Source organism: Saimiri boliviensis, chromosome 5 (assembly GCF_048565385.1).
Source record: "Saimiri boliviensis isolate mSaiBol1 chromosome 5, mSaiBol1.pri, whole genome shotgun sequence".
NCBI lineage: Eukaryota > Metazoa > Chordata > Mammalia > Primates > Cebidae > Saimiri > Saimiri boliviensis.
Genome location: NC_133453.1, coordinates 10,146,835 through 10,157,409, shown reverse-complemented (window position 1 = coordinate 10,157,409; position 10,575 = coordinate 10,146,835). Strand labels below are relative to the sequence as shown.

Here is a 10,575-nt window from a genome sequence, read left to right as displayed (position 1 = left end):
GGCTTGGTTTTTATTTCTGAACAAGGGTCACAAATTTACCTTTTTCTGAAAATTGCCTTTTACTAATTGCCTTTATGTAACTGAAAATGAACACAGATACATTATCAAACAGAATGCAATTTTTGCTTACATTTCTAAACAAAACTTGAACCTTGGAATACATTGTGTACTCACTCACTGTAGGTCCTTCCTAAGTGAGCCAAAGCTTAGAGCTCCATCCTTTCAGAGCCTTTTTGCCCCCCACCCCGGGAATTCGAGAAAATATCTAGTCCAGATCGCAACCAGGCAGAACGAATCCGAACGACTGAGTGGGTGAGGCATGAGCCCAGACACTTTTAATAGCTCCCAAGGTGACTCCGCCGGGCACCGAAGCTGGGAACTACCGGCCCGGGCCGGGATTGACGGCCCGTGCGGAGCAGCCGGTGACCTATCACAAATCACCTTTGCTTTGTTTTCCGAGCTCAGGCCGAATCCCACAGGAATGCGCGGAATCCCTGCCCCCACCCCCGGCGAAGTTGTCCCCGTCGGGCTCCACCTGCCCCCCCCTCCCCGCGCCCCACTGCTCCTCGTCACGGGGCAGCCGGGTGGGCGCGGGCGTCCCGCGGCGCGATGAGACCCAGATCCCCTAGCAAAAACCGCCTGGGCTGAGCGGGGGACAACCGCGCTCGGCCGTCGAGGGTGGAGCGAGCCTGGTGTGTGTGGTGGGGGTAGCATCCGCGGTATTTCGGGGCCTGCGGAGGAAGTGGGGATCTCGGCGCCACGGGGTGCGCGCCTCAAACGGCGGCATCTCCCCTCGGGACCGGCCGCGGGGCCGGGAAAGGCTTAGGGTACGAGGCGGCGCAGCCCCCCTGGCCGGCGGCTGGGCCCGGGGCGGGGCGGGGCCCCACGAGGAGCAAGGGGCGGGGCGGCCGGGAGGGCTGGGTGAGTCCCCGCCCGGGCGATCCCAGGAGAGGGCAGGGAGCGCCCCCAACTGCCCGCCGGGGACGTCGTGACGCTGAGGTGGATGGGGCCGCAAGATGTGAGCAGGTTGTGTGAAATCTGGACCTCCGTTACTGGTACCCCAAGGTATCTGTGTTATGCGGCTTTACGCTGGAAAGCGCCATACCACGCTGTTAGGAACTGCTTCCCGGCACCGAGGTTCCAGGGGCTGCTCGTTCCCTTCTCTGGCTCATCTGTGTAAGGAAGACGTTCCTCCAGGAGCCTTTCACCGAGCTCAGGCCTGAGGCTTAGGAGACCCGAAGGTGCGAGATCCCGACAGCCTCGGCAGCCTCGGAGGGATGAGGTAGCTTCCAGACCCTCAGGGCCACTTTGGGGGCCCCTACCGGGGAAGGAGAAATGGTCTTGTTTTACCGCCATGGAGGTGAGTGCAGCCCTGCCTGTCATCAGCAATCACAGCTGTGGGCCCAGCCCACACACCTGTGAGGTCAGAACTGAGGCCTTGGAGAGCAGGGTGGAGTTTGCTGTTCTATTGTCTAGTATCTGATCCCACAGACGAATGATACAATAATCAGTTTTTCACAAAAATCTTAATAGAAAAGCCAACATTGGTAAGGGTATGTTTGGTTTCGAGTGAGGTGAGATTCAGCTCAGGTGGACACAGTGGCTTACACCTGTAACCCCAGCACTTTGAGAGCCCTAGGTGGGTGATCGCTTGAGCTCAGGAGTTTGAGAGCAGCCTGGGCAACATGGTCAAACACTATCCCTACAAAAAAGTACACAAATTAGCCAGGCATGGTGACATGAGCAGCAGCAGTCCCAGCCACTGAGGGTTGTGGGGCTCAGGGAGTTGTGATGGGAGGATTGCTTGATCCTGGGAGGTTGAGGTTGCAGTGCCCATGCACTTCGGCCTGGGGTGACAGAATGAGACCTTGTCTCAAAAAAAGAAAAAAGAAATTCTGCTCCAGTTGGTTGCAACCAGCAAGGTGATTTGTGGGCTCACAGAAGTGGAAGTACAGGGCCTGCCTCAGGGCCTGATCCAGACAGAAACATAAAACAGCCACTCCCCACGCTGGAGCTGCCTAGCTGGCAAGGGACAGGTTGACATTGCTCCAGGATGGCCTGACTGCGAAAGCTGCATGTTCCACCACTCAGCGCACATGCTAGGCAGGGTCTGGAGGACGGAGGCAAGTCTGGAAGCAGCTGCCTGTCCACCAAGGCTGCCTGCGATTTGCTGAGCGCTGGTGGGAAGGCCAGGTTCAGCTAGGATAGTTCCCACAGACCTGGTCAAATGTTTCTTGCTAGATTTGGTTTTATGTACTTTTGTAACCAAGTGCCCCCGTTTTTTCTAAGAACAACAGAACGAGTTAGTTTTGTTTTTTCAATTATTTTATATTCTCTCCCCTTTCCTTCCTTCTTGTTTCCTACTCAGCCTTTCAGAAATGCAAATGTCACCAGTCACTGTCCCCTGACTAGACATTCCCTTGAGGACAAGTTCTTTCCTTTCCTTTTCCTTTCTTTTTTTAAAGACGGGGTTTCACCATGTTGGTCAGGCTGGTCTTGAACTCCCAACCTCAGGTGATCCGCCTGCCTTAACCTCCAAAGTGCTTGGATTACAGGCATCAGCCACCACGCCCGGCCATGTTCTTTTCTTTTCTTTTTTTTGAGATGGAGTTTTTTTTTTTTTTTTTTTTTTTTGAGATGGAGTTTCGCTCTTGTTGCCCAGGCTGGAGTGCAATGGCGCGATCTCGGCTCACCGCAACCTCCGCCTCCTGGGTTCAGGCAATTCTCCTGCCTCAGCCTCCTGAGTAGCTGGGATTACAGGCACGCGCCACCATGCCCAGCTAGTTTTTTGTATTTTTAGTAGAGACGGGGTTTCACCATGTTGACCAGGTTGGTCTCGATCTCTCTACCTTGTGATCCACCCGCCTCGGCCTCCCAAAGTGCTGGGATTACAGGCTTGAGCCACCGCGCCCAGCCAGAGATGGAGTTTTACTCTTGTTGCCCAGGCTGGAGTGCAATGGCGTGATCTCGACTCACCGAAACCTCCACCTCCCGGGTTCAAGCAATTCCCTGCCTCAGCCTCCCAAGTAGCTGGAATTACAGGCATGCACCACCACACCTGGTTAATTTTGTATTTTTAGTAGAGACGGGGTTTCTCCATGTTAGTCAGGCTGGTCTTGAACTCCCAAACTCAGATGATCCGCTTGCCTTGGCCTCCCAAAGTGCTGGGATTACAGGTGTGAGCCACCAAACCCAGCTCAGGGCAAATTCTATGTGCTCCAAGTCAGCTCTTTCCTTGAGAGCTGGCGGTGGATTTGCTGACAGTGGTTTTGCAGCCCGAAGCATACCCGCCACGGAACTTTCACCTCCATGCGGTGGCCTTGGAACTTCCACTCTGCAAGCTGGAAGTGACTTGCATCCTCCAGGAGGGCATGTCAAAAGCATGACCACTTGGCCACTTTTACAACTTATTTCCGCCCAGGAAGGCGCCAACTCAACTCTCTGGTAGATAAGATTCCAGCCGCAGGGGGACCCCGCCTTGCACACTTCCCTATCCCCCAACTTATAAAAGTGTCCCTGTGCTGCTTTACCCTGCTCCAAAGGTGAAGCAGCACGCTTAAAGGCAGGACGCGTCGTATCTCTTCCCAAAGCTGCCTTTGGAATACATTCACTAGTTTGTACCAGCCCTCGCTCTTGTTCATTGGACTTTACATTCGGTGAGCAACTCACCCGCTTTTCAGTTATGCTTTGGAGTCATGTTGTTTAGCACTTAGAAAATAAGCTGGTGGCAGTGACTCATGCCTGTAATCCCAGCATTTTGGGAGGTTGAGGTGGGGGGATCACAAGGTCAGGAGATTGAGACCATCCTGGCCAACCTGGTAAAACCCCATCTCTATTAAAAATACAAAAATAAGGTGGGCGTTGTGGTACATGCCTGCAATCCCAGCTACTTGGGAGGCTGAGGCAGGAGAACTGCTTGAACCCAGGAGTCAGAGGTTGCAGTGAGCTGAAATCGCACCACTGCACTCTAGCCCTGTGACAGAGCACGACTCTGTCTCAAGAAAAAAAAAAAAGGGCCAGGCGCGGTGGCTCAAGCCTGTAATCCCAGCACTTTGGGAGGCCGAGGCGGGTGGATCACAAGGTCAAGAGATCGAGACCATCCTGGTCAACATGGTGAAACCCCGTCTCTACTAAAAATACAAAAAAATTAGCTGGGCATGGTGACTCGTGCCTGTAATCCCAGCTACTCAGGAGGCTGAGGCAGGAGAATTGCCTGAACCCAGGAGGCGGAGGTTGCAGTGAGCCAAGATCGTGCCATTGCACTCCAGCCTGGGTAACGAGAGCGAAACTCTGTCTCAAAAAAAAAAAACAAAAACAAAACAAAAAAAGGAAAAGAAAAGAAAGCAGAGAGTGGTCCAGGCACAGTGACTCATCCCTGTACTCTCAGCATTTTGGGAGACTCAAGAGGGTGGACCACTTGAGGTCAGGTGTTCAAGACCAGACTGGCCAACTTGGTGAAACCCTATCTCCGCTAAAAATAGAAAAAATTAGCCTGGCCTGGTGTGGTGGTGGTGCATGCCTGTAAACCCAGTTTCTCGGGAGGCTGAGGCAGAATTACTTGAACCCAGGAAGCAGAGGTTGCAGTAGCCGAGATCATGCCACTGCACTCCAGCCTGCTCAATAGAGTAAGACTCTGTCTCAAAAGAAAAAAAAAAAAAGAAAAGAAAAAAAAGAAAATAGTGGGTGGCTGACAAAATGTGCCTTCTCTAGTGGGGACCTATGAGCCACTGTAAGGCACAGTAAACCCAGCACCCCTGAGATGTCCTGCCCTGCGCCCTGGAACCTATCTGTGCACAGGATGAGATATCACCTCCGTAATTAGCTTAGGTTACAGGCACAGTTGGCCTTAAACTAGGGAGATAATCTGGTTGGGCCTGATCTAACCCCACGAGACGTTAAAAGCAGAGAACTTTCTCCCACTGGTGACAGAAGGAGAAGTCAGAGAGTCTAGAAGCAGAATTCACAAGCCATTGCTGACCTGAAGATGGAGGGACAAGGTGACAAGGAATGATAGCGGCTTCTAGAAGCTAACAGCAGCCCCTGGCTGGCAGCCTGCAAGGAAATGGGGACTTCATACTGAATTCTGCCAGTAATAGAAATGAACGTGGAGCGTTGAGTGATTGGCATCTCTCGGGACAACTGGCACAAGCGCTGTAAGACTGGGGCAAGAGAAAGCCCTGCCACGAGCAGTGGAAGTATGAGTTGGGGCGCCCAGCTGCCAACACCAATATGGGCCCCGCTGCATCCACATAGTCCACATGTGGGGCGGTAACAAGAAATACCGTGCCCTGAGGCTGGACGTGGGGAATGTCTCCTGGGGCTCAGAGTGTTGTACTCGCAAAAGAAGGGTCATCAATGTGGTCTACAGTACGTCTAATAACGAGCTGGTCTGTACCCAGACCCTGGTGAAGAATTGCATGGTGCTCATTGACAGCACACTGTACCGGCAGTGGTACCAGCCCCACTATGCACTGCTCCTGGGCCGCAAGAAGGGAGCCAAGCTGACCCCTGAGGAAGAAGAGATTTTAAATAATGATCTAAAAAAATTCAGAAGAGAGGCCAGACGCGGTAATCCCAGCACTTTGGGAGGCCGAGGCAGGTGGATCACGAGGTCAGGAGTTCGAGATTAGCCTGGCCAACATAGTGAAACCCCATCTCTACTAAAAATGCAAAAATTAACCGGATGTGGTGGCAGGCACCTATAGTCCCAGCTACTTGGGAGGCTGAGGCAGGAGAATCGCCTGAACCCAGGAGGCGGAGGTTGCAGTGAGCCGAGACCACCATTGCACTCCAGCCTGAGAAGAAATATGAGGAAAGAAAAAAGAATGCAAAAATCATCAGTCTCCTGGAGTAGCAGTTCCAGCAGGACAAGCTTCTTGCGTACATCGCTTCACGGCTGGGACAGTGTGGCTAAGTTGATAGCCATGCACCAGAGGGCAAAGAGCTGGAGTTCTGTCTTAGGAAAATCAAGGTCTGGAAAGGCAAGTAAATCCTCTCTTTCTGTCTTCACCCATATAAGAAAGGTGTGTTTGCCGGGCGCGGTGGCTCAAGCCTGTAATCCCAGCACTCTGGGAGGCCGAGGCGGGCAGATCACGAGGTCGAGAGATCGAGACCATCCTGGTCAACATGGTGAAACCCCGTCTCTACTAAAAATACAAAAAATTAGCTGGGCATGGTGGCACGTGCCTGTAATCCCAGCTACTCAGGAGGCTGAGGCAGGAGACTTGCCTGAACCCAGGAGGTGGAGGTTGTGGTGAGCCGAGATTGCGCCATTGCACTCCAGCCTGGGTAACAAGAGCGAAACTCCGTCTCAAAAAAAAGAAAGGTGTGTTTACTGTTCTGTTCGCACACCAAAAAAATGAGCTTGGAAGAGGACCCTAAATTCCAGAAGAAGGCTGCAGCCGGCCGGCACTCTGATTTCAGCCTGCACAGACAGCATGGCCACTCTGTGCTGGTCTCCTGACCTATGGGACAATGGCGAAATAAATGGATGTTATGTAAAAAATAAAAAACCAAAACACTCAGAAAAAAAAATGTTGGCAGTACAAAGAGGTATTGCCAGAAACACAAATGTAGTGAGTCTTTAACATACTGTTTAACAACCTAGAAGAGATTTAACCCACCAAAATCAAAGACATCAGGCCAGGCGCAGTGGCTCATGCCTGTAATCCCAGCACTTTGGGAGGCCAAGGCGGGTGGATCACAATGTCAAGAGATCAAGACGATCCTGGCCAACATGGTGAAACCCCATCTCTACTAAAAAATACAAAAATTAGCTGGGCATCTTGGCGCACACCTGTAGTCCCAGATACTCGGGAGGCTAAGGCAGGAGAATTGCTTGAACCCAGGAGGTGGAGATTGCAGTGAGCCAAGATTGCGCCACTGCACTCCAGCCTGGAGCTTGATGACTCTGTTTCAAAAACAAACAAACAAAAAAATCAAAGACCCAAACAATACTATGAGTAGTTTGAATCAAAGATGTGCATCAAATTCTGTGCCACACACAGCTTGTCTCCGCTTTTTGCATGTGAAACCTTTACCATGTATGTATATTAGAAGGAAAGACAACATCAAGTATCCCCCAAGGCAGAAATTACACAAGCCAAACTCTGTGTCCACCATATACAGTAAATCAGAAATTACCCACAAAAGGAAACCAAACAAGAGCAATGACAAAAATCCTAGTTTCTTAAATAACTGTTGAGTCACAGAGAAAATAAAAACGATAATGCTTCATTGTTTTGAAATCAGGAATACCACATAATTATATTTAAGGGAATAATGTCAGTTTATGTCATTGTTACTTCAAGGGGTATTACGTGTCAGGCCTCGGGCTTAAGGCTGTAACTGCTGAACATTGCCCAAATGAACAACTTTAAATGCATTCATTATTGTAAGGAAAAAAGGCCAAGCATGATGGCTCACACCTGTAATCCCAGCACTTTTGAAGGCCAGGGTGGATGGATCACAAGATCAGGAGTTTGAGACCAGCCTGGCCAGCATGGTGAAACCCCATCTCTACTCAAAATACAAAAAAAAATTAGCTGGGCATGATAATGCACACCTGTAGTCCCAGCTACTCCGGAGGGTGAGGCAAGAGAATCGCTTGAACCCAGGGGGTGGAGGTTGCAGTGAGCTGAGTTTGTGCTACTGCACTCCAGCCTGGGCAACAGAGTGAGACTCCATCTCAAAATAAATAAATAAATAAAAATAAGTGAACTAATGTTTCAACTTAACATTGCAGGAAAAGAGCTTTATTTTTATTTATTTTGTTGAAACAGGGTCTCGCCCTGTCGCCCAGGCTGGAGTACGGTGCTGCCATCTTGGCTCACTGCAACCTCTGCCTTCCTGGCTCAAGCAGTCCTTCCACCTCAGCCTCCCAAGTAGCTGGGACTATAGACATTCCCTCCAGGCCCAGCTAATTTTTGTATTTTTGGTAGAGATCGGGTTTCTCTATGTTGCCCAGGCTGGTCTCAATCGCCTGGGCTCAATTCATCTGTTCACCTTGGCCTCCCAAAGTGCTGAGACTACAGACACAAGCCAGCACTCTGGGCCAGAAAAGAACTTTATTTATTTATTTAGAAACATTGTCTTGCTCTGTCACCCAGACTAGAGTGCAGTGGTGAGATCTCAGCTTAACGCAACCTCCCCCACCTCCTAAGTTCGAGAGGTTCTCCTGTCTCAGCCACCCGAGAAGCTGAGTGCCTGCCACCACGCCCAGCTAATTTTTGTATTTTTAGTAGAGATGGTGTCTCGCCATGTTGGCCAGGCTGGTCTCGAACTACTGACCTCAGGGGATCCACTCACCTCTGCTTCCCAAAGTGCTGCAATTACCACCATGCCTGGCCCAGAAAATAACTTTAAAACAGACTAAAATGAAAACAGAAAAAGGAAATAAGACATAAGAGAGATGTGTGTCAAATCTGATGAATTTGAAAGCAGTAGATAAATAAATCCAAGTCAATTATTATTATTATTATTATTATTTTTTTTTTTTTTTGAGACAGAGTTTCGCTCTTGTTACCCAGGCTGGAGTGCAATGGCGCAATCTCGGCTCGCCGCAACCTCCGCCTCCTGGGCTCAGGCAATTCTCCTGCCTCAGCCTCCTGAGTAGCTGGGATTACAGGCATGTGCCACCATGCCCAGCTAATTTTTTGCACTTTTAGTAGAGACGGGGTTTCACCATGTTGACCAGGATGGTCTCGATCTCTCGACCTCATGATCCACCCGCCTCGGCCTCCCAAAGTGCTGGGATTACAGGCTTGAGCCACCGCGCCCGGCCCAAGTCAATTATTTTTTAAAAGCATTAAAATACTTAAACCGATGGCAAATTTAATGAAAGACAAATATAATTAACAAGTTAGTTAAATGCAATTTAAAGTATAAAATTAGAATTATTCATATATGAATAGACTTTTAATTTTTTTATTTTTAAAATTAATTTTTGTTCGTTTTACAGACAGGGTCCTGCTCTGTCAGCCAGGCTGGAGGGCAGTGGAGCGATCATAGTACACTGTAGCCTTGACCTCCTGGGCTCAAGTGATCCTCTCGCCTCAGACTCCTGAGTAGCTAGAGGCTGAGGCAGGAGAATTGCCTGAACCCAAGAGGCGGAGGTTGCGGTGAGCCGAGATCGTGCCATTGCACTCCAGCCTGGGTAACAAGAGCGAAACTCCACCTCAAAAAAAAAAAAAAAAGGAAGGGGAAGATTGCCTACCCTACATCCCCTTAACCGCTCTCTTCCCGCTGAGAGCCACTTTTCCTTTTTTTTTTTTTTTTTTGAGACAGTGAGAGACTCTGTCACCCAGGCTGGAGTGCAATGGTACCATCTCATCTCACTGCAGCCTGCACCTCTCAGGTTCAAGCGATTCTGCTGCCTCAGCTTCCCAAGTAGCTGGGATTATAGGCACATGCCACCACACCCAGCTAATTTTTTGCCTTTTTGGTAGAGACAGGGTTTCACCATGTTAGCCAGGATGGTCTTGATCTCCTGACCTTGTGAATCACCCACCTCAAGCTCTCCAAGTGCTGGGATTACAGGTGTGAGCCACAGTGCCTGGCCGAGCCATTTTCATTGACAATAAAATTCCTCACATTTACCATCCTTCAGTTCGTTCATGTGATCTCGTTTTTCCTGGATGCCGGAGAAGAGCTTGGGAGCCACAAGTGTGGGTACAAAAGGCTGTCACACTGGCCCTTTCTCCTCACTAGCGGAAGGCAGCCTTGGGCCCATCGAGAGCTGTTAACACTTAAGCCATCCATGGACAGCAGAGCTACAAGAGCACTCTAACATGCATGCCCTCGGGGGCTTCCAGAATGGCAGGCACCTGCCTGGTCACTGCCGTGAAGCCTGAACGAAGCTCACTCCTGCACTCGCTCCGGCCCCTGCGCCTGCTCACCTGTGCACTCCCTTTCATAAGGTGTGGAATGCAGTGGATCTGAGAGACTAGAGTTTGGTCCTGCCTGCACTGGAACAGCTGGCTGGTTCCAGCATCCTGCATTCAGTTCCCGCCTCATTGGCTCGTGTGCTCTTTCCCACGAGGCGTTGAGAGCAGCGGGCTGAGTAAATGAGGCATCCCTGTCACAAGTCCCGAGAAGGGGTTAAGAAGACCTCCTGCTTCACTACTGATCAGTGGTCTCCCTGCCAGGGGCAGATCCAGCCGTCTCTTCTCAGAATTATCCCGGGTGATAGCACCCACGGGGTTTGTCTCCTGGGTGGTTATCACCCACGGCTGGGCCTCACCCACTGCCTTCTCATCAGTGTCATTGACTCTGCACATGGGTGACTATTGCTTGTCCGTCACCCTTCTAGGACCACCTGAGTTCCCCCTGAGTAGCCCAGGGCCATTGCTGACCAAAAGGCTCCCTTACGGCACCTGCTGCATGATGGTGCTGACAGCCAGGTATCTGCGGGACCGTGGGGGCAGGGAGTACACCAGGCAATGTCTACCCTGCCCTTTTCGGGGACTGCAGTCATCCCCCAAGCCACCCACCCACCCACACCCATGTTCCAGCTCCCTCACTGGTGCCACGGGACCCATACCTAGCTGAGGTGCATCTCTGCATCTCAAGTCCTGC

At 50.8% G+C, this 10,575-nt stretch overlaps 1 pseudogene; it reads left to right on the top strand.

Annotated features, from left to right (window-relative positions):
- Nucleotides 1–481: 481 nt before the first annotated feature.
- LOC101039485 (small ribosomal subunit protein eS8-like) lies at nucleotides 482–6,186 on the top strand (annotated as a pseudogene).
- Nucleotides 6,187–10,575: the final 4,389 nt, after the last annotated feature.